Consider the following 24,722-nt stretch of genomic DNA (forward strand, 5'->3'; position numbering starts at 1 on the left):
GGAGAGCAGGAAAGTTTCACCATCTACTCAACCTCCTTGTAAAACTCAGGGACCCTTGGACCCAGGCCAAGGTCTGTGGGAACCCCATGATATCTGCCTCTTTATCATCCACTTTGGGGCTCCTTCTTCAGCTCCACCAAGAATGAATGAACCTATGAAAAGATGCTCAACATCACTAGTCATTAGAGAAATGCAAGTCAAAGCCACACTGAAATTTCACCTCACGCCATTAGGATGGCCACGACTTAAAAAACAAAAAATAAACATTGTTATTATTTAATTTGGACAAATTAGAACCCTTGTGCTCTGCTGGTGGGAATGTAAAAGGGTGGAACTACTACGTAAAACAGTATAGAGGTTCCTCAAAAAATTAAAAATAGAACTACCGTATGATCCAGCAATCCTACTTCTGGGTATCCATCCAAGAGAATTGAAAGCAGATCTCCAGGAGATATTTGTACACTCATGTTCACAGTCTCATCATTCACGATAGCCAAGAGGTAGAAGCAAGCCAAGTGTCCATCAATGGATGGATGGGTAAACAAAATGTGGTGTACACATACAGTGGAATACTATTCAGCCTTGAAAAGGCAGGAAATTCTCCCACATGCTACAACGTGGATGAACCTTGAAGACATTACACTAAATGAAATAAACCAGTCACAAAAAGACAAATACCATATGATTCACTTATATGAGGTATCTAAAGCAGCCAAACTCAGAAACAGAAAGTACAACGGTGGTTGCTGGGGCTGGAGGGAGGAGGAAATGGGTGATTAGTGTTTAATGGATATAGAGTTTCCGTGTTGCAAAACAAGAAAGTTCTGGAGATGTGTTATACAACAATGTGAATATATTTAACACTACTGAACCGAACACTGAAAAATGGTTAAGATGGTAAATTTTATGTTATCTATTCTTTACCACACTAAAAAAGGAAAAGAAAAAGAAATTAATGGTCGTTCCAAATAGAATTTGCCTCTCCCTCTCCACCTCCCCCCCCGCAAAAAGAATGAATAAACCACAGGGCTCACTGTGGGCCTTTGTGTGCATCATCTGAGAAGCAGCCATCTCCATAGGAGCCACTGGGCCAGGAGGCTGACCTTAGATGGTTCAACCAGCTCTGGAGGTGACCATCATCTAAGAGTCTCCCATGAGGAAACTAAGGCCCACAAAACATGGGTAAGTTGCACAAGTCTCCGTAGCTAATTAAGACAGGGCTAAGTCGCTTTGTAATAATTTAAAAAATGAATGCATTTATTTTATTTAACAAATATGTATGTGTGCCTACTTTGTGAAAAGCACTTTGCTAGGCCATACAGGGTGATAGAAGGATAACATACTCCTTCTCCTTAAAGCTTATGTATGAGTAGGAGAGGCAGATGAGCACACGGGGAGCTGTGGGCCTTGAACCAGTCACTCCACCTCCGTGAGGCTCAGTGGCCACACCCATAAAATGGAGATGGCATCTCTTGCAGGAGTCTGGGCGATTAAAGGATATATGCCTAGTATAGTGTGTTGCTTTAGTCAATGAATATTCTTTCACTTGATCATAGAAAGCTACATCAGACAGAAAGAAGGGGAGTTCTCAGCAGCAAAAACAATGACCCTATTCTCTTGTACAGCGTTTCTTGGTGGACTGGATGTTCCTATATTTTTCTAGGCAGGGAAGTTGAGGATTAACCTACAGGGTTGATAGCACTTCTGTTTTCATCCAGATGAAAGAATGCAATCGAACTGACTCTTAGCGGGCCCTGGCTCACCGGCTCCACGTCCTGCCCCTCCTTCGAGGTTCCCACAATTTGGTCCCCAAGATGCAGCTGGAATCCCCCACCATCGCCATTGCCCCCAGAACCAGGACCACGGCAGTGGACTTCCCTGAAACAAAAGCTCTATTTGCATTTTCATGAAAAAGAGGTAAAGGGAAGCCCAGGGCCCTGTTGATTATGAATGAAATCACTTTCCATGTACCATTTCCATTTGTCTGCTTTCTGCAGCTTCTGCCAGAGCTGCCTTTGAGCTCTGTCTGCACCGTAAAAGCCAGGCCTCAGAAATATCTAATTTGGAAATTATGTGCTGTCTGAGTGTCAGCTCTCCAGGCTGCTGGTTTGATGCTGGTCCTGGTCCCTCTGCAGGTAGCAGTTCCAAGCAGCTGATGGGCTTTGTCACCTTGGTCCTGCTCGTTAGAGCCAGAGCCAATTACTGCCCCAGCCCTGGAAGCTGAACCGAACAGCAGCCTCTGGTTCCCAGGGCTGCCCGCTGGGCGTGGGGCAGGCAGGCCAGGACCAGCCTGGGGTGGGGACGGGCATGGAAGCCCTGCACCCTCTTAGGCCCCGGGGGTGGGCAAGACCTTCTAAAAGGGATTTAAAGGGCAGAAAAAGACTTTCTAAGTCTCCTCGGGGCTCCTAGCTAGCTGGTGACACAGCCAAGACCTGTAATTAGAAAAACAACCACCTGAGGCCATCATAGCTCAGCTGGCTAAATAGCGTTAAACCTGAGTATTTAGCAATTTTTATACATAAACACACATACCCTTGTAATACACCCACAGTGTTATTTTTTAATTATAAAATGATTTTCCAGGGGTTACGTTTTGATAAACGCTTCTCTCATCAATCTACTTGTTCTGTGCCTTGACTCTCCTTCCTGCATGTGTGATCTCTGGCCCACACAGGTGACACAGAATGCCAGGTGTAGACCTACAAACATCACCAGGAAAAGACGAGGAAAGTGCTGTGTTTACTGCTCTCTCGATGTCTGCTAATGCGGAAACACCGCCCTCCTGAGTTTGGATGGAGAGGCCACAGGGGCCAGGTTTGCTGCTGCCTCCAAATGTGTCAGCCAAGATGAGCACACTTTTCTGAAACAACACGTATCAATTGTGACCTGGAAAAAAAAGGCGCTTGTCCATCCCAACCTGTGCTGTGTGTATAGCACCACAAACCAGCACTGGTTGTGTGTGTGCATGTGTGTGTGTGTGTGTGTGTGTGCACATGGGCATATGGATCGGCATTTATTGAATGCCCATTATTGTGCATAGCACTGCAAACTCTCTCTCTCTTTATAAAAGCAGTCTGTAAGGTCCCCAAGTTCCAAATTTTTGGAATACATGTACGCACTCCTTCATTCATACATTCACTCCACAAATGTGCAGGGTCTGCTGTATACTAAACATCAAGGACAGGAAGATGCCCTAATTGACCTCACATGCTGGGTACAGGGAGGGGGCAGAAGGAGGAGGAGAGAAAGAGTCAAGTCACTATCATACACTGTGGCACGTCCTGCCGTGAAAGTGAAGGAGACAGACTCAACATATGGGAGAACTTCATGTGGCTCAGGGAGCGTGGGGGCAGTTGTACCAGCCAGACCTGGGCTCAAATACCGGCTTTGGTTCTTACCACCTGTGTGGCTTTAAGTACATTTACTTAATATCTCTGATCTTCAGTCTCCTCATCTGTAAAATGGAAATAATACTTCCTGTCTTTTATGGTAGTCACAAGGATTAAAGGCAATGTGTATTAGGCACATAGTATAGTCAGTATTTTAAAGTGGTAAATATTATTCACTTGGGTAAATTGAATACTACTGTAGGTAAGAAAGCATCTGATTGTAAAATTAACACCTAAATAGTAGATGTGTTTTAAAGTAATGTTCATGACTCTCAAATGCAGCTCTGGGTGAAAACAGGGACAGTTAGAGCAGCTGTTGGTGGTCATAGTTTGTTCCCATGGGAAGGGACCTCACCCAATCCAATCCCATCATTTGAGAAAAATGAATCGAAGGATGAGAGAGGTGAAATATCCCTAGACCCCCCGATTTGGGTTGGCCACACTTTAGTCAGGCTCCTGTGAGCCCTCTTTTTGACCAGACTTCATCCTTGGACCTTGTCCTGGACCTGCCTAGCCCAGTGTTAGCAAGAATCCTAATAAGTCAGAGAGAATCCCTCACTCTTGATACCTGATTGCCTGGCCTGCCTTCAGCAAGAGTCCCCCACCTTTGGTAACTTTCCATCCTCTTGATAATCGTCCATCCAGCGACCCCCTCATTTTGCTCATTGGTTATAAATCGCCAGTCATCTTTGTATATTTGGAGTTGACGCGGATCTCTCTCCCCTATTGCAATAGTCTTGACACCTATCACAATAGCCCAGAATGAAGTCTTCCTTATTGTTTTAACAAATGACAGAAGAATCTTTTCTGTAACAGAGTGACCGAACTGAGACTAGAACTCAAGACTCCTGACTCTCTAGATCCCTATAAAGGTCCACGGGGGTCTAGTTTGCATAGAAAGAAGTCCCAGCAAATTAGTAGATTGCCAAATCTCCAAGAAACTGGGCAGCGGGCTGCAAGGGGCAGTGCCGTGGTCTGGCAGAAATATACTGAATTTCGGCTCTGGCTTTTCTTTCTTTGCTTTTCTGTCCATTCTGTTAGGTTTTCCTGGGTCTCTGTGTCTGGGGGACTGAAACTCAGAGGCTATGCTTAGAGGCACCACCAAATCTACTGTCTTTAGACAAGTTGCTCATTTTGACCATTATTACAGTTCATCTGGTTCCCAGGGCCGAAGCAGCCAGCACTGTTTGCTGAGGACCCTGCGCTCACCCAGCTGGCCCGGGTGTCGCCCACGCCGCTGACAGGCCATCCTCAGCCCCACAGAGCTTGTGAGCTGCCACAGGCAGATACTTAAGTGGGAGGAGAGAGGTCCACTGCCTGGTAAAATGGGGATGGGGCAGGATGGGGAGGAGAGGACTGTGGAGACACCCAGCTAGCGGGCTTTCCCTGGGCCACAGAGAACCTGAGTTCTGCCTCAAGCTAGATTGTCTGTGATTCCCACTGAAGGAGAGTCCCAAGCTGCCAGCCTCCAAATCCCCCCCGGGGACAGAGACTCCCCCTGCTGCTCTTTTTCTGGACCAAAGACTCTCCAAAGGCCCTTGGCCCAGCCGCTTCTTGCTGCCAGCCTTTGGTGGGGCACCCTCCATGGCCTGTTGGAGCCGCTCAGAAGAGGCACATGGACACTGCTGGCCACGTGTGCTCCTGTCCTTGCCCTTTTCCTCTCTCACCTCTTCCAGGACCGTGGACTCCTGGGGCTATGACATTACCATGGATACAGAGCAGGGAGATGCTGCGGAGGGCAGGTAACTGCTCCGGGATAAAGAGAAGATGAAAGCCAGAGAAGCTAGGGGTGTCTGGCATTCTGGGTGCTCAGGGAGCTGATGCAGACTCCAATCCCAGCCCCAGATTGATCCTCTAAGGCCTCAAGTCCCAAAGCTGGGCTGAGAGCAGCTCCTTGGAAATCCTCCGCACCTCCTTCCCTGACACCCTGCCTCACCTGCCACAGGGAGGGGACTCACTTTTCTCTCTGGGCTCACTCAAGTCATTTAACACATAATTCCTGAGCATCTCCTATGGACCAGGTCATTACAGACCAGCATCCAGATTGGAAAGCCCAGAAAGGTAGGCTCTGATGGCCAAGCCCCACTGGGACATACTATAGGCACCTCCAAATGTCGCCATGCTGGCTGCTAACGCAGGACTGCAGGAAGGTCAATCTGCAAGGCTGCGGGTTCCTTATTTGCAGGCATGTTATCCATGCCCAAGGACCCAGAGGGCTCTCCAACACCATCAGCATTTCCCATGTCCTTGAGGACTGGCCGCCTGGCAAACACAATGATGGGATCCCCTTGGTGTGTATGGTTTATGGTGCAGAACCAGTCCCTATTGGCCTCTGTCTGTGAGGTCCCAGCTCTTCTCCTTTATTGGGAGATCCCACACCCTTCCCCTGCCCCCAGCAAAGCTGAACTCAGGGGCAGGTGTCAGGAAGCCCTCCTCACTGTTGCCCCCACCCCCACCACAACCGGGACCAGTAGGAAATTGACTTCTGAGGACACACTCTGTGCATGGTCAAGCCCTGTCCAGAGGCAGGATTGTTACTATTAATACAATTCCCCAATGGAGATCGAGGATCCCCATGGCAGATTGGAGCATATGAGAGAAGAGCATTGCTTTGCGTGAGGTACCGAGTTGGAAGACTTGGATTTTGATCTTGACTCCACCCCCAGGAGACCTTGGATAATTCACTTGGCCTGCTGGAGCCTCACTGTTCTCATCTGTGAAATGAGAGCATTAGACTGAGGACCTGGCACATAGGAGGCATTTAATACACGCTGTGGGACAAATATTGAGTCAACAACTTCAAATCCCTGAGTTCCTTCCAACTGTCCGCACTTTCTATTCATACCCAGCCACCACCCTCACCGGGCCTGAGCCTAAGCGTCCTGTCTTGTTCCAAACCTTCCTCACTTTTCCTCTTACTAACCACTGTGCCAGCAGGTCAGTGAATCCCCTTTAATCCTGAACACCCAGCTCTACTAATTGCTTTCTTTCTTGTCCTTATTTGCCTTCTAACTCAGAAGATGAGGCTTCAACTGGATGTGTGTGCAGCTGTTCCAAGAATAGGTGCCTGGGAGGGGAATGGTCCTGCCCTGCAAGAGGCAAAAGATGTCTGCAGGGAACCAGGGGCCAGAGAGGCAGGAAGCTCCCTGTGGTGGGTTGAACAGTGTTCCCCTCAAATTCATGCCTGCTCAGAAGCTCAGAACATGGCCTTACTTGGAAATAGGGTCTTTGCAAATGTAATTAGCTAAGATTGAGATGCGATCATATTGAATTAGGGTGGGCCCTAAATCCAGCGGCTGGTTTCCTTAGAAGAAGAGGAAAAGAGACAGGGAGATGCAGGGAGACAAAGATGATGTGAAGATGGAGGCAGAGCTTGGAGTCATGCTGCCACAAGCCGAGGAACCCCAGCAGCATGAGAAGCTGGAAGAGGCGAGGAAGGGCCTAGAGCCTTCCAAAGGAGGCAGCTCTACTGGCATCTTGATTTCAGGCTTCCCGCCTCCACAGCTGTGAGAGAATAAGTTTCTGTTGTTTTCAGCCACTCGGTTTGTGGTACTTTATTACAGCAACCCAGGGAATTAATGCATTTCCCAAGCTCACTTGACCCTAAATGTTTAAGGCACATGGCCATGAACGCTGCAGAGGTCTGCCCACCTTCCCTTCTCCCTCTGGAGACCTTCTTGATGCCCCAGGCTCAGGGAACCCAAGGATTTGCAGCCACCCTGCTCCGTGTGCTTCTCCTATCACATTTAGGAGCCAAACAAAAGTGCTTAGAAAAGAAGGCAGTGGACATTTGGTTTCTCCCGGCTGGTCGCCCGGCTTTTATCCTGTTTCTTTAGGACGGTGGAATCCAGTTCCTTTAGCCTGTAATGTATCAGGTTTTGAGCAAATCTCAGGCTGCTCTGCAAGAGGACAGTATTCATTCATTCATTCATTTGTTCATTCATTCATGCAACAATTATATGTTGACAGCCTAGTATTCGCGAAGCATGTGCTGGGTGTAGGGCATGGGAACTACCTCTTCTCCTGTCCCCTCCTTGCTGCCTACTCCTAAAGATCTGACTGATGACAAAAGAGCAATCAGTGCCCCTTATGTTATTATCAGTGACAATAATACAACAAAGGGCTTTTGCATTTCACTTGATACACTGAGCACCAACTTGCCTACAATCTGCTTCTCTGTGAGAAAATGGGATGTTGATGCTTCTGCGGCCCCATTACTCAAAGCTGTGAGCCCCTCAAAATGTATGAGTACTAACGTGGCCCTAATTTACATTTCACTTATCTGTATTTCCCAGGCCATAGAGTAGAGCTGAGTAATAAGGGCCACTAAGTCAGAAATTTTGGACCTAGAAACGGGAAGAAAGGACAAGGGGATGATTTTTGGAGCTGGGTAAATTGAGGAAACTTTTGATGAGGCTACTTAAGGCCAAGCAGTATGGCAAACACCATCTCTGGCTATTGGGCACAGCACGGGGCACTGGTTTGGTGTGATAGGAAATGGTCTGGGTCACTGGCAGGCCCCAGGTCTGGGTCCTATCTGCTGCTAAGCAACCATGAGACTCTGGATGCATCATTTACCTCTCTGGGCATGATTTCCTCATCCATGCATGAAAAGTTAGTCTAGGTCCTACGGCTCTTTACAGCCTTGACATGCTGGGATCTCTCCAGTCTAAATCACTTGCTGGAGGAACTTTCTAGCCTATCTTAATCATATGGGAGATTTCAAGGATGAGCAAAAGATAATATGCCCCCCTGTCTTATTTTTGTGTGAATATGTGTATATGTGTGTGTTGGGGTTGGAGGGAAGCCTCAATCACAGTTCTGCCATGGACGGCACAGTGGGCTGGTACCTAGGTCTGGAGAGGTAAGGACTCCATTTGTGCCTTCAACAGATTTACCATCTTAGTGGAGAAATAGACCAGTAAACAGGCAATTACAACACACTGTGATGAATCCTACACTTCACACTATGGAAATATAGAGGAAGGGTCCCTAGTCCAGGCTGGCAGGACAGTGTAGGAGGAAAATCAGGGAAGGTTCCCTGGAAGAGATGATGTCCATGCTCACTTTTAAATCTTGACTATAAGTTAGCATTTAAGCTCAAGGGCTGGAGAATTCAGGCAAAAAACCCAACATATTCAGAGGTTGTATATGGTTCAGTGAGTGCAGAGGAACAACAAATGTCAACAGACCCATGTTCTTTCTTCTTCCTTATGACCTCCACTCCCTGCATCCCTCTCATCCACATCTTTATACCCACTTGTCACATTCTCTTTTCTCCTTTCTTCTCCCCTCTCTCTTCCATTCCCTTTAGATAAGGAGAGGCATGTGATCTAGTAAGCTCATGAGCTGGTGAGGGAGAAGAAGGGAAGACAGTGTGATGAGATCTGGAACGGAGGCTGAACTTCGCCGCAGCAGCAGGCTCCTCCCCTCAAAGCCTCAACTGAGGGCACCACTTCCTCTGCAGCCCTTGCAGGAGTCTCTCATCCTTACATCCCCATGTCTACCCTCTTGTAAAGACCCTGTTCTTTTGAGGTGCATGTCACCCATCTATGACCCTCTATGCTTCTCTGTCACAGTCATCCATAGATTACTAGTCACGTCCCCTCCTTCACTGAAGCCATTGGCACCTAGCTCACTGCCTTCCACTCCAGCCCAAGTCCTGCTATTGACTTAGGTGAAATCAGCTTCCAGCACCTTGGACTTTCAACTGCTTGACCCTCCCATCTCCAGGTACACTCTCCACTTCAATCACCTAGTCCCATGATTGCATTCTGGTCCTTGTCATCACCCAGGACTGCTCCTCTCTGAATTAGAAATTCAGTTATCCCACCCTGTGACCACAGTTGCCTCTGTATCGCAGGTCAATCACTCACTCACTCCAAGTGTACCATTTCTCTGACCTCATCAACGCCATCGGTCCACTGATTCTCAGTCCCCCCTAAAATCCACCACATATCTTCACTTTCCTTTCTACCTGGCTCAGATTCTGGCCCAATATTCAGACATTTCACCAATATCCTAAGTTCCCTTGCTTCATTATCCTTAAACTATCCTTGGCTTCTCCTTTCCCCTCATCCTCCATAGCCCATCAATCACCAAGCTTTGCTGAATTTTAAATAACTTTCCAAATCACTCATGTCTTTCTATATCCACTGCTCCTCCTTAGTTCAGGCCTCCAGCATCCTGAACAGCTGAAAACTCTCCTAATTAGTCTTTTAGTCTTGCTTCTCTATTATCAGTTCTCTCACCAGGCAGCCTCTGTGATTTTTTAAAATGCAAATCAAGTCGATTGACTCAAAACCTTTCAAAATGGCTTCTTGCTGCCCTCAGGTTGGAGTCTGGTCCCCTTCACAAGGCCTCATGGTTCAAGACCTGAAATGAAGGCTGTGCGGGGCAGGAAGACCTGCTTCCAAGATGCTTCATTCACTTGCAGACCTTTTCATGTGGCTGCCTGAGTGTCCTGATGGTATAGTAGCTGGTTTTTCCCAGAATGAGTGATCCAAGGAAGAATGAGGTGAAAGCCACAAGACATTTTAGGACCTATCCTCAGAAGTCACAATCTGTCATTTAGGCATTATTCCATTGGTACACAGGTCTGCCCTATTTAACGTAGGAGGAGATTACATAAGAACACAAACACCAGGATGCAGGGAATATTGAGGACCATCTTGGAGGCTGGCTACCACAGAATGTAAATAAGGAAGGATCCAGAACGTGTGGAGGGCAGCATGGATCTATGAAAAACAGTCATCATCTCCTACTACCTCCCTCTAGCTTGCCAGAGAAGCCTGGACAAAGGGCAGACTTTATGCCATTAGTCTTCCAGAGCAATCTCAGGCCTTCTGCTATACACATTGCTCAAGCCAAGGTGTGTATGGAAAGACAGATCCACTTTGGGGCCTGACATCTTCTGCTTGGGACCCTGGACACTAGTTTCTGCTTATTAATACACTTCTCTTATTCACCCTGCCAAAAATGAATGGAAGAGCTGAGGGATCTCAAAGTCCAAGAAACGAATGACCACGTGACCTGAGGAAGATGACCAAGCAATGGAACACCTGCCGTGCTCTCAAAAGTTTCTTACTTTCGCTAAACAGTAAGCCTTCTTAATTAGTCAGAAGGAGATGCATCAGTTAGGAAAGAGTCCTCCCCAAGGAAAGATTCATAGAAAAAGAAAAAGCCAAAGAGATGGGCTGGCCCTGTGGCCTAGTGGTTAAGTTCAGCATGCTCTGCTTCAGCGGCCTGGGTTTGGCTCCTTGGTGTGGACCTACACCACTCATCAGTGGCCATGCTGTGTGGCAACCACATACAAAACAGAGGAAGACTGGCACAGATGTTAGTTCAGGGCGAATCTTCCTCAGCAAAAGAAAAAAAAAAAGAAAAAAAAAAGCTAAAGAGAGAGAGTAGCTTTGAGGATTGTAGATTCCTAGGGCCAGAAGCTATTGTGTTCCATCCTCCTTTCGCAGGCAGGACCATACTTCATCCAAAATATGGGTGGTATTTGCTCTTACCATTAATGACCCCAAAATATGGAGAGCATGTATTTCTTGCAGCTTTGGGGATCTTCTCAGCATAAGGTTCTTTGGCCCTCTCAACCAGGAGAGAGGAAAGAAAATCCTCTTGTTCACCACTATATTCTCCTTATTTTTCCTTTTTAATAAAAAGTGGCCTGTGCCAGAGTGCGCCACACCATGTGACAATGCCACTCAAGATGGCTTCAATCACGAGGAAGCAGATGAATGACCCAGGAAGCCAGGAAGAAAAATAAGGCTGTGCAAAGCCATCACCATGAAGATGGACGCCTCTTCCAGGCTTTTGTGTGGTAAGACGGGAGTTCAGCTGAATCTAATTCAAAGGGATGACGGGCAACTCGAACCCCCCTCGCTCAAGATGAGTAAGAGCTTCTGACAGGTGAATGCCAAAGAATTGTGGTGCAGAAAAGTGGAGAGCGTAAGAAAGAAATGTAAGCTGGAATTCTGTGAACGTTTCAGTAATGTGCTTAATTTCAGCGATCTAAACTCAGATGCGGAGTAGGTGCAAAAGTAGTTGAAAATGTTCCCCCTCAAGTTTCTTATTAAAAACAATAATAATCATTATAGTCAACATTTGTGGAGTGCTTACTTTTGCCAGGGACTCTTTCGAATGTCTTATATCTATTGCCTTAATTAATCACTACAACTCAATGAGGTCGGTGCTAACATCCAAATAGAGGAGAAACCCAAGATGATAGAGGTTAATCAGCTCACTTAAGGTAACACAGCAAGCAAGTATTACAATCGGGATTCAAATTCTGGCAGTCTAGCTCCAGAGCCCCCAGGCTTAACTACCATACTACATTGTTTTTAAAGGGTTTAAATAAGGGACCAGTTGCTGGCAAGTCTCATTCATAAAATTCATGGTGAGGTTCAACAACACAGGCTAGAGTCTTCAAGGTTATTACAAGGTGAACTTCATTATCTAATCATTTCTGCTGAGTCTTCAGTGTCGTTGAATCTTAGGAATGCCAATCTGATAGACAGCACATAAACTGTTCCTTTATTTTATACCTGAAGAAGCTGATGCTCAGGTTAAGTGCCCTGCCCAGGGACACCCAGGCCTCTACTGCCTCTGTCCCTGAGAAAAGCACTGATCAGTTAGCTCTTAAAGGCAGCTCCCATGAGTTACTCCCACATCTGTGCAGGATCCCAGGCCATCCCATCCCTCCCCTCTCTGTAAAATCAAGAAGCTTAGTCTTGGGGATGTGACAAGCTTTCATCTCGTGGTAATAAGAAAGCAACACCAAAGGCCAAAACATTGGCAGAAGTCTGGGTTTCATCCTTTGGACAGTTCAGTTCACCACAAAAAGACGTGAGACAGGAGATGATCTTATCAGTTTCAGACTAGCTTTACAGGAAAACCACCACTTCCATCCGTCTGTCTCTTTTCCTACCCTCCCCTCAACTAGAAGGTCTAGTTGAGCCTGCCTCCCTTCTGCTCCTGCTTCCCACCCCTCTCTTCCCATCACTTGCTGAGGCTCATTCCCAGTGCCTTCCATCCAGAGGGGCCCAGATTCAGGTACAGAACAACTTCTTAGATGGCCCTCAACTTTGAGAACCCCAAGAAGTTATTTCATCCATTCTTACCCCTCTGCTATCTCTTCCTTTTCTGGTATCACATGCAAAGGTCACTGTCTCTTCAGTTTATCAAAGAAAGGGCTTTCTTATCCTCATTCTCTTCCCTTTCTTATCCTATATGTCACTTACAGAGGTCAGAGACAGCTATTGCTTTAGCATCAGACAGCCTGTCTTCAAATCCCAATCCTGCATATTAGCCCTGGGACCTTGTGCAAGCCACTTACCTCTCTAAGCTCATGCTCTTCCTGTAAAATGAGGATAACAGGGCCTATTTTGTAAAGCTGTTGCAGGATCAAGAGTGGAAATGGAAAACACATGTCAAGTGTTCAACACAGTACCCTGCACACAGCAAGTGCACATAAATGTTGGCTGTTATGATGATTAGATCAGTGATGGAGGGACTGGTGAGCAGGACCACTTGTCAAAAGCAGTCCTTCTAAGAAAGCCTGTGAATAAGACACTTTCCCAGACTGGGTTCCTGGGGAATTGCTAGTGATGCTGCTGCCTGGGGTAACAGGAAGGAGAGGAGGCAATTATACAGAGTGTAACAAAAATAATTTCATTTCTAATGCCTTTCCCCTGCTGGGCCACTTAGAATCCAAACAATAACAACAAGGCAGGGGTGGAAACAAGAAGGGCAGGCACATTCTGAAGGAGGACAGTGAGGAACAGATGGGCCCCAGGACTCACTTTGGCTCCCAGACATCTGCAGGGGAGTATCCTTGGGGCTGCGGCTGCCATTCTGTGATGAGCTCCAGCGCTCTGGAAGGCAGGTCTGCCCAGGCTGACTGTGGGACTATGGAGGGGGCCCCTGGAGGCTGAGTCTGCCTGACTTCACTTACCAGCCTCTGTCTGGGAGCAGGCTGACATCACTCAGAGGGCTCCAGGGAAAGCCAAGGGTCCTCCTTCCTTCCTCTCCCCATCACTGCAGACAGCAAAGAACTCCCCTGTCTCCTCCTGGAAAACGTGAAGATCCCTGCAAGTGCCATCAGATTACGACAAATTGCCCAAACTGCACTAAGCTGATGCCTTATACGTGCATAGTTAATATCAGTCTCCTCCAAGTGCCCCCAAGAGTTTACTTCTCCTTGGCTCCCACCCCCATACACTGCCCCACACTTTCTCAGATGCCCTTGCAGCCTCCAGGTCTCTCAGTTTGGGATACTGCAGCAGGACAGCCTCTTGCATCCATGGGAGGGGGGAGTCCCCAGGCCCCAGTGCGTCATCTCTGACTCCTCCTTGTACACTGGAGGCAGCAAGGGCCTCTGCTCCTCTGCAGAGAAACATTCCCATGGCTCCCTCCCAGGAGGGAGGCTGCACCCTCCCAGGGGACATCCCAGCTGCCAAGGGTGTTGATTTAACCCATTTATCAGATTGAGGTGAAAAGGACAAGAAGAGGGAAACTGTGCAGTCCAAAGGGCAAGTTTCTCTCCTTTCTCTGGACCCAAACAGGAGCAAACCAAGTGGCTGAATCTTGTAGTTTTACTCCTCCACCCACATGTACTGACACTATAATCAAGCTATTTTCCAAGCCTATGCATTTAGATAATATGATTCTGTTGTTACAAAAAGAAAAGGAAGAAAATTTCAATTACATTGGTGATGGGGACAGGTGAGAGGCAGGGGTGTATTAACATTGAATTCCACACTATTAGCGTAATTTAATAGACTGGAGATAATATCAACCAGTCTACCAACCAGAATTGGTAAATAAGCAACTTGCACATATCCTTAGTATTCTGGAGTATCCTGTATTTAGTATCCTGGAGAGCTGGAGGACCTGCATATAATCCCAAAGCCAAATCTTGGAGTCTTCCCAGGGCCATAAGATGCCCTATGGGGGGTGGGAGGATATGATGCTGGGGTTAACTAAGTGAGATGCTACATACAGGGGAGGGTGCCTGCTAAGAAGCTGGACCCAGCTGTGCCCTTCTTGCTGCCTGCAGTTTCCAAGCATTTCCTAGATGCAGCATGCCCTCCTGCTAAGCAGAGCTCCTGGACGGATGGAGAAGCAGTTACCAAGCCCAATCTTGGTGCCCCGGAACTGGAAAGCTTATGTGGCTCCTTTTTGGAAGGACTTTAATAACAGGAGAGAGATTACCATGTTTCTGGACTAGAAGAAAAGCCACCCTGTTTAGGGTCAGAGGCATTCAAGATGACCTCTGAGGAGCCCAAATAGTGGAAGGATCTAAAGTCCTGGTAACTATGTCCCAGGGGAACTGCAACTGATTGGGCAACAATTCTAAGATATTTTCAGGACCTCATATCTTAGGTTATTGTGACCTGTGACGTACAACCTGATGCTGGGAGATACTGGAGTCGTGGCTTGGGGTCTTGGTGTTATAAAACCTCAACTGTGGGGGCCGGCCCGGTTGCGCAGCAGTTAAGTTCACACGTTCCACTTCTTGGTGGCCCGGGGTTCACCGGTTCGGATCCTGGGTGTAGACATAGTACCGCTCGGCAAAAAGCCATGCTGTGGTAGGCGTCCCATGTATAAAGTAGAGGAAGATGGGCACGGATGTTAGCTCAGGGCCAGTCTCCCTCAGTAAAAAGAGGAGGATTGGCAGTAGTTAGCTCAGGGCTAATCTTCCTCAAAAAAAAAAAAAAAAAACCTCAACTGTGATTGTCCTCTCCCTTCCTGGGTGCTAAAACACCTTCGCTGCTGGAGTCTCATAGGTATTAAGCCACAAGGGAAGAAGAAACGGGAGGGGCGGGCGGCAGGTCAGAAAATATGAGTCACTGGAAGGGGCAGGGTTGCCCCAAGGAAGTCCCATCATCCTCTATCTCCCCCACCCCCATGCTATCTTCACAGCCATGCTTCTTCTTCAACACCAAAATGTAACTTCCACCTACAGGGAAGATGGAGACACCTCTTTCCAGGCCCAGTCGACGTGCCTTTCCCCTTACACATGTTTACCCAGAGAACAGTGACCTCAGACAAGTCGAGCTTCAGCAGGTCAATCTCAGTTGTATACGAGGCCATATTTTTTATGAGACTCTGTGCTCCCTTCATTTCCCCTGGTATAGGAAGAGGAACAGAAGGTTTTTTCTCAAGTTCAGATACTCCTACATCATTGCATGTTCTAGACAGAAATAATCCAACCTTGCAGGTGGAAGCAGGAGATGGACCAGCCCACAAACATCATGCCTGGCCTCATTCACCCCTACCAGCTTCCTAGCTTAGAGAGCACAAGAACCAAATCAATACAGTCAATATGTCACCACCAGCGGGGCACAAGTGTCTACCAGCCTTGGGGAACATGACGTGCTACTAAGCTGAACTAATCACTCCTTGGCATTTCAGGAGCAGTTGGGTTAGCAGATCACAGCACATTCATAATAAAAGATAATAATTCCCCCCAGAAAGGGAGGGTAAGGGGAACACTGGGTTGGCCCCCAGAAGGGAGCAGTTAGTATTTACACAAGTCAAACTGGAGCCACATTGGTGATTATTAGGGAAGCCAAAAATCTGTTTTAGCAAGAAGCAAAGACTAGGAGGATCATGGGGGAGAGGAGATTGGGCTGCATCTTTTATTTCAGCAAAGGAATTGAATCAAGGGCATAGTCCCTCCCTCCATCAATAGTACCAACCTGAAGAATTTAGCACGTAGAACTGCAGGAGGCAAGTGGGGCCAATTAAAGACGTTAACCATGCCCCCTCTAGTCAAAGAAGAAAGAACTTTTATGAGAGGTGATTTTTTCACCCAGTGTACATATGATTCACCCAGAAATATTGTTAGAATATACATTCCTGAGCCTCAGCTTGAGATTCATTCAGCAGTTCTTCAGGGAAAAACCAAAAGGATGCATTTCTATCTAGCTTCCCAGATGATTCAGATGCAGGGAGTACATTAAAACAAAAAACAACCTTAGAGAAATGCTGCCCCAGACCTCTACAACGAGTCAGAACCCTCCATTTTCCAGGCGCATTTCATTCCCAGGCTGTGCAGGGGTTGAACTCAGAAGGAACTCAGAATATTCCTCAAGAGACCAAGGCTGGGGCTACCACGGCCCTCACTTGACCCTAGTTCTAACCCTCTCAAGAGTCTTCTCTGTCAGATGTCTGATTTCAGAGACAGCATCAAATGCACACACACCCACCATCACATATACCAGGAATTTTGAACACTAAACAGAAAAGTCAAAGGCAGGGATTGGGAGCCAGCAAACCAGCTCACTGATTCTCTTTCAATTGGTCACATTCACCATGGCCTCTCTCTGTGTACACTCTCATCAAACAGAAGCCGGGGGGTGGGGGTGGGGGCGGTGAGGAGGGACGAGAAGAATGATTCTTTTTCAAGTGGTCCTAATGCTGCAGAGTGAATCGAGGATAAGCAGAGTATTTATATCTGAACGGGGGAGAGAATCCCTGAACATCTAATTCCCAGGGAGGAGCAAAGATTAGCCTGAAAGGTTTGTAGCTGGTCAAAATGTGGAAATTGTTAGATCTGCAGAAGGAACTGGAGAGGGATCCACAAAGTGCTTCGCACTTCACCAATCTTAGGAGCCCCTGGCACAAAAAGTAGTGGGGTGCCTGTTGGGACAACAGTGACTCGCTCAGACAGCTTCCCTGTGGCTGACAGCAAGCTCCCTACAGAGCTTCAGTGCTGTGACTTGTGTCCATGGCGAAGCCTGTTTTGTAGACGCACACGCACCCTCTTACCTCTGCTCTTCAAGAGGAACCGTTCACAGGCTGTGTGCAGCAGACTGGGATGTGGGGACACGCTCTGCCTGGCGCTTAGAGCTGCCTCTTGTCTCCGCACACGGCCATAACGGGGCTCTTGATCCATTTTAGAGTCGGACAGCCACCCTCCGCTACTGCCCCCACCATCACTCCCATTCCCAGGTCGAGACGGGTCTGAAAACCCAGCCTCGCTCCTCAACTGGATCTCGAACGGAGAGAAGGCGAAGGAGAAGGTAAACTCAGGACCAAGGACAGCTGCTAATACATTAGGGAGTGAGAGAGTAGAGCCAGAGCCAGCCTCTCCCCCATCCTTGGCTTCTGTCCTTAGGAACTGAGAAGTCTCAGGTCGCACAAATGCATAGTTGCCAAGTGCAACCCTTCTCTCTCTGGGGCGGTCGGAAACTCTGGCCGCGTGTCCTGGGGTCCCAGTCTCGAGTGCCGGGCGAAAAGTGCCCTTCCGAGACCGTCGGGAGTCGGCCGCGCTGCGAAGCCGCGGCTCGGCGAGGTTCGCTCTCAGAGCTCGGCGGGGAGGCTGCCCCAGCCCCGCCCGCTCGTTCCTGGAGCGAGAATTCCCGACCCGGCTGTGCGAAGGATGCTGAGACTGAGGGAGAGGGGATGGTAGCCGCTGGGTTCCTGTCGCCCTCCAGGCAAACGGCCCGACGGAGGGTCCGTGGAGAGCCCCACACTGCAGGCGAGGCGGTCCCGGGCAGACGGCGCCGGAGTAGCCGGACAAACTTCTGGTCCCGGCCGTGCCACCCTTTGAGCTCCCTTCTCCTCTCCCTGCGACCTGCCTCGGCCCTGGGCCGCCTGTCGCTCCATCCTGCTGGCGCTTACCTTCAAGCCATAGGGCGCCCGGGGGCAGAGAGGGCGCCGGCTGCTCGAGGCTTCCGGCTCCCGCCGCATCCACGCGCGGCCGCCCCTCCGGCAGCTGTCCGGGGCCGCCGCTCTCCTCGGCGGGTCCTTGGCTCCCGGCCCCGCCGCGCCGTTCAGAGCCCCGGCGGGCAGCCGCTTGGCCGGCTCCCGCCCGCCGGGAGCAGTGGACCGGCCGCGGCGGGGCGGGGCGGGGCGGGGCCCGGCGCGGGGCGGGCGAGAGGCGCAGGGACCAGGCGCGGAGGCGGCGCGGTGCGCGCGGGAGGCGGCTGGCTCCGGCACTGAGGCTGGACAGCTCCGCGGCGCCAGAGTGCGGGGAGCGCAGAGGGAGGGGGCGGGGCCGCCCTGGCTACGGGGGCCCCGGGGCCCCGCCCCTGGGAGAGGCCCCGCCCCACCCACTGCTCGTGTGTGTGCGGGCTCCGTGTGCCAGGGCCTGAGGGGAGAGGCGAGCTGGTGGGCGAGGCCGCTGTCCCTGGCTTCGAGATCGATCGGAGCGAAAACAGGAACGGACTGTCAACTGCCTGCTGTGCTCCCCCATCCCACAAAGTAACACCCTGTATATACGCAGGGCTGCTGGTAGTCAAGCATCCTCATCACCTGCTTGTCTGTTCCTTCTTTTGAGGGGTCAGCGGACAAGGGTTGGGGGAGGCACCACCCATCCAGGGAGTCGAGTGAGGAGGAGAGGTTCAGGGTCCGTTTTCTGACGCCCGGTCTTGGAACCCCGGTGGTCAGTTCTGTTGCTTGGCTCTTCCAGGAGGAAAGCCTGCTCAGAGTTGACCTGAGATGGAAATTCAAAAGGGGGCCTCGGGAATTCCAGCTCACCTTTGACTCCAGTTGGAGGCAGAGGAGAGGGGAGGAGGGGAAGGGAGGTGGTGGTGAGGACTGTCTTGCTACCATCCTCTGCCCAGCGTCTCCTCTGTCCAGGGTCGTTTGGGTTGCAGAGAAAACTCCTCCCTCTCCCCTTTCTCCCCTCTCTCCTTCCTTTCTTCTCTTCTTCAGCTATTAGTTGTGGACTATCCTCCCTTTGCTGGGTTCTATGTCAGGTTTCTGGGTCACAGAGAGGAATAAAACCAGGCCCCTGCTCTCACGTCCTGGCAATGCTGAGTGGAGACCTTCAGATAATACCTGTAACATACCACAGCACCTGTGGTTTAAACAACACCTGTTCCCAAGGGGGAGAAGGCAAGGTGGCACAGCATGCCAGGCAGAGGGAACAGCACAGACAGGACAAAGGACTGACCGTGCCTAGCAGGTCTGTCCACCGTGCCTGGAATCAAGCTGCTCTGGGCCACAAAGATTAAGTTTGTATTTCCTCCAACAACCCACACAATTATAGAAAATTGGAGTTGGCAAGGACCTTAGCATAAATCTAACGCCCCATCCTCATCGCTCCAGAAGGGGAAACTGAGGCCCAGAGAAATGGAGTGCCCTTCTAGATTCCACAGAGATTCAGCTCTGGACCAGTCCACCATCCCCTGAGGCTTGGGCCGGCACTTATCTCGAATGCAGCCATCTCTGGAGGAACTGGGCAAGAGGGAGAAGCTGTAAGTGGGCCCAGCAGGCCCCTTCTCCTGGTCCTTACCTTTGGCACTATCATGTGGATCTGGACCATCCCGCCAGCGGCCTTGAAAGGGAGATAGCATAGCAATCAGGAATCCTAATGTTTTGCCATATTTGCTTTTAAAGCAATAAAATCTAGCAGCCATAGTTGAAATTTCAATGTTCCCTCTTGTCTACCCGTAGGCCATTCTTTCCAAGGTTTAACCCACTTAAGGAAGGACTTGATGCCTCTAAGCTCAGCACCTCTACATTGGTCCAAGACGGAGCCACCCAGTGGACAGGCCACCCCTCTCCTGACAGTCAAAGGACCTAGATTGGTGTCCTGCCTCTGTCACCTATCAGCTTTGTGACCTTGGCTAAATTGTTTAATCTCTCTGAGCTTCAGTTTCCCCATCTTTAAGTTGGGGCTAAAAATACCTGTCACTCTAGGCTGCATTGAGGATTGTAGATGAGGCATGTTAGACCAACTGTAATATGGGTGACCCCTGGCTGCTCTGAGGGGGGCAGCCTTGCTCACTCAGGAGGCAGAAGAGAGAGCACGATGACCTCCATGGGGTGTACCAACCCAAGGACGCTGTAGCTCCACGCTGCCTTTTTCACCCTAGTCTTGCATGGCTGAGTGGATTTCATGCTGGCTGCGAGTGAGACGGATGGATCTTTTAGTTTTCAATTAGCAAACGCCTCGCTCTTTAAACAAGTGGCATAGCAAACAGATGCACTGAGTGATTGATGGCAGGGAACATCTGCGGCCAAGCAGGCGGCCGCACGAGAGGCTGTCTGCCTCCCAGGCTGTCAGGGCTCTCTGGAGGTCGTTCACGGCCTCCCCCTGCCTCCAGGCAGCACTGTAGCCAGTCCAGGGAGGCAGGCAGGGGCAGGGCGGCCCTCCTCCTTATAGCTTTCCTGGAAAAAGGGGCACAACCACCTTCATAAGTTTCACATTTGTATGTTCCAGAGCCTCAGAGTCGGGAAGTTTTTCCTGATGTATGACTTAAATCTTTATTTCTACCACTTTTAGTGTTAAAAGTGGTAAGTAAAAGGTTAGTAATGGGTATGGGGGTAGAAGATGGGTGGAGGCATGTGGGGGTTTTGTTGGCCCACAGTAATGAGGGAGCAAAGGACTGAGCCAGCAGAGAATAAGGAAGATCTAGAACTTCTTCCTGTGCCAAAAGAACGGCCTCCGAGATGAAGAATGAGGCATGGCTGGGGCTTGGATAGCAGCGTCCCTTGCTGGTCTCTATCAAATTCTGGTGCACCTCAGGAAGAAAGACACAGACCGTCACAGCTGCCCTTCTGAAAATGATCCCACAGAAGATAAAGGAAATGCCTTCCTGGGAGGAGTCAGAAAATGAGCAGAACTGGAGTCACACAGGACTTTGTTCACGTCCGAACTCCACAACCTTCCAAACGTTCTGAATGTCTCTGAGCCTCAGTTTCCTCAGTTGTAAAATGGGGACAGAAATCCATATGGCAGTGTTATCATGAAGGTTAAGCGGGAATGACAGCTGACACATATTGGTGCTCCATACATTTTGCCCCTTTTCGGCTCTTCCAGAAAACTTCCCCTGGAGAAAGTGCTGAAGGAAATGCAGACCGTCTCTATGTAATATTCCAGCTCTGGATTCTTAACCTACTTTGCAGGTGAAATCCGAGCCCTATTTTCAAGCTCCGGGAATTTTTCTTTTCTTGTCTTCTTCTCTTTTGTCATTTTGTTCTTGCCCCATTTGCAAATGACTCTGAGAACACTAAGGTGGCAGTCCTTCTGGGTCAGAAGAGGTGTGGAGTGAAAAGAAAATGAGCACATCCTTTTATACTGTGTTGTTTCTCTCAAAGTGCTGAAAACCTTAGAGAGGTGCAGCATTCTTGGTTACTGATGTTGCTCTGAGATCCACAGTCTCACGTCAGAATAAGCTAGTGAAGGGACTAGAATAGTCTAGGGAAAGTCGGTTGGGCTGGTCATCCTGAAGGAGGGGTGGGGAAGGGGAGCAGCCTTCTAAGAGGACAGAGGTTCAGGGTACACTCTCTGACCAAGGCAGGAGAGCAGAGTTACCTGGGGGTTTTGACATCTGCACGTGTAAGTCACTGTGAGGGGGTGACTTCCTCACTGTAGACTGTAATGGGCTTTTCCACATCAGTGTGAAACGGACATTTGTAGATGTTCTTTGTGTTTTCCTGTTTTGGAACAATAAAGGATACAGGTGTGACCCACTTTAAGCAAGTCTATTATACAATTCTTCAGAGTTACAAAACAGATAAATTAAAGTGCAATTATCCATATTACAATTTTGTTTAATTACTTGATGGGAAGATGTCGTAAAAATATACACTGTATTTGTACACCCATGTTCATAGCAGCATTATCCACAGTAGCAAAAAGGCAGACGCAACCCAAGTGTCCACTGATCGATGAATAGATAAACCAAGTGTGGTCTGTACAAACAATGGACTATGAATCAGCCTTGAAAAGGCAGGAAATCTTGTCACATGCTATGAGGTGGGTGAAACTTCAGAGTGAAATAATCTAGTCACAAGAGGACAAATACTGTATGATTCTACTTTTATGAGGTACCTAGAAAAGTCAGAGAGTGGAGTGGTGGTTGCCTGGGGCCGGAGGGAGGGGTGAATAGGGAGTCAGTGTTTAAAAGGCACAGAGTTTTGGTTTGGAAAGATGAAAAAGTTCTGGAGATGGATGATGGTGATGGTCGCGCAGCGATGTGAATGTAGTTAATGCCGTTGAACTGTAAACCTAAAAATGGTTCAGATGATAAATTATATTTTACTACAATAAAAAATATATAAACGTTGTATTTCAGTGGCCACTGCACACGCCATATACATAAAAGCAAAATAAAACATCTTGGGAATTACCAGGTAAATAGGTGTAAAGTGATTGAGTTTAGAAAACAATCAACATATATAACTTCCAAAGTTGCGTTTAGGGATGTACCATCTGCACTGCCTTGGAGTTCTTCAGCCCTTTCTGTAGATAATAAAGCACTTTCTCATTTATGGTCTCATTTACCTTTCAACCGTCTCGGGAGGTCAAGAATATCATTAATTTGGGGGAGCACTGCAAGGTTATTAAAGGTTTCCTCTTCCAGAAGCTGGGAACGTGCAGTGAAACTAGGATGGTAGTTTCCAGACAGTCCGCAGTGCAAGCACCGTTCAACCACTCAGGTTTTGAATGGAGTTGTGCCGTTCAGAGAAAGCTCTCAATAGTGAAGAAGAGCTCAGTCCAAGCTTTCTTTGTTGAGTGTGAGCAAATCAGGAGTAGAGGGATAGCTAGTCTGTAAGCCAACCAGCAGCATTTAGGATTCTATTCCTCACAACCTGCTCCTCTGCCTGCATGTGCTCGTTGAGGCTGAGGACTAACCCTGGCTGCTCAGGCCCTCCCCGCCTCTGATGCAGACAGGGTAGCGGTCAGGGAAGGTGGATGTGAGAAACAAACAATTCAGGCAGGTCGAGCAGAAAGGGAATTCATTGACAATATTGTAGTAGCTCACAGAATCATAGGGGAGGTTAGAGAACCAGGCTTGTAAAACAGTCTGGAACCAAAGAGCTAGATGCTGTTAGGTCTTCAACGAATATCAAGCCCATACAGCAGTCCAGTGAGAACTAAGTTATTGCTGGTAAACACAGGGCACCAGATGGCATGGCCACCACTGCTGGCATCAGACACTGGCGTCCCCCTGGCACTCTGTCATGCTGTTTCTGGAAGCTGAAAGTTGTAGCTACTTGTGCTGCCTCTAGAACGGATGCTCCGCTGTCCCTGCTTCTCTGAGTCACCAGCTCTTTTCTGGTTTTTTTTGAGGAAGATTAGCCCTGAGCTAACATGTGCCGCCAGTACTCCTCTTTTTTCTGAGGAAGATTGGCCCTGAGCTAACATCGTGCCCATCTTCCTCTACTTTATATGCGGGATGCCTGCCACAGCATGGCTTGCCAAGCAGTGCATAGGTCTGTACCCAGGATCCGAACTGGCAAACCCCAGGCCGCTGAAGGAAAATGAGCGAACTTAACTGCTATGCCGCGTCACCAGCTCTTGAGTCAAAATCTGGGGCATCTGTGCCTCTCATTGAGCTGACCAAGAACCATACACTGAGGGGTTCTCCAGCTTAGGAAAGGATGAAGCCCACAGAGCCAAACAATAATAATCCACTCCTTCCCAGATCCAAAGGAAAAAAGAAATCACTCAGTCCCGTCCTTTCTGCTCTGTGAATGCCACACGAATCTGTCCACTCTCCACCCTCACTGCCACCACTCCAATCCAGGTCACCATCATCGTCTCAGGCAGATTATTTCCAAAGCCTTCTCCCAGCCTCCCACCTCCAGCCCATCTTCCACACTGCAGAAGAATGCTGCTTCTAAAACATAAATCTGATCATGTCACCCCTGCTTAAAACCTTCCAAAGTCTTTCCTGTTGCCTTTGAGATAAATTCTAATCTTGTTAAAATGGATTAAAAGTCTGCCACATCTGTCCCTTGCCTATCTCCAGCCTCATCTCTGCTAGTGTCCTCCCTGCCATAAATGAACCAATGAGGGAGTAAATGAGTTTTGGAAAGGGTCACAGAGATGATCCACCCCAGAGTGTATCTCAAATGTCAGTCCGTGGATGGATGCAATAGAAACACCTGGGAAACTGAGAGAAAACTGCAGATTTGGGAGCCTAATGTCAGATCTACCAGATCAGAACTTAGGGGACAGGGTTAGGATTCCGTATTTCTAAGATCCAACAAGCAGTTCTGAGCACCAGCCAGGTGGGGAAGCACTAATCTAAACCATACCCCTCATTTTATATACGTGGGAGCCAAGGCCCGGAGAGGTTAGATACTCAAAGTATATGATGAATCAAGTTTGGTGTTATAATGAAGCAAAACTTTCTGCAAAGCTAATCTGACAAAGGTCGTGCTATAGATATCATTATTATGCTACATGGTAATTAGGCATAAATAGTGGCTAAGTTATTTAGAGGGAGGACAATTATTGTAGCTACAGAAACCAAGTATTTGGGGGGGGGGGTCAACTTGGAGGAAAGAAAGGAGCCACTGGGAAAGATTGGGGAGCTGCTCTGGGGCCACATAGAGGGTTCCTAGGTCTGTCACCTGGGC

The 24,722-nt window shown here is 48.7% G+C and overlaps 1 protein-coding gene across 2 annotated transcripts in view; it reads right to left on the reverse strand.

The window, feature by feature from the left end:
• The window catches only part of DRD2 (dopamine receptor D2), a 60,937-nt gene extending 42,705 nt beyond the window's left edge, over positions 1-18,232 (reverse strand). The window contains exon 1 of one of the 2 annotated variants that reach the window (XM_070623130.1): positions 18,024-18,232. The gene's annotated coding sequence lies outside the window, so the exon portion shown is untranslated. Of the gene's footprint in view, positions 1-13,347; positions 13,482-18,023 lie in introns of those variants that run through there. The other variant, XM_070623131.1, reaches the window with a different exon arrangement.
• Positions 18,233-24,722: the final 6,490 nt, after the last annotated feature.

Source organism: Equus przewalskii, chromosome 6, assembly GCF_037783145.1.
Source record: "Equus przewalskii isolate Varuska chromosome 6, EquPr2, whole genome shotgun sequence".
In the NCBI taxonomy this organism is placed as follows: Eukaryota; Metazoa; Chordata; class Mammalia; order Perissodactyla; family Equidae; genus Equus; species Equus przewalskii.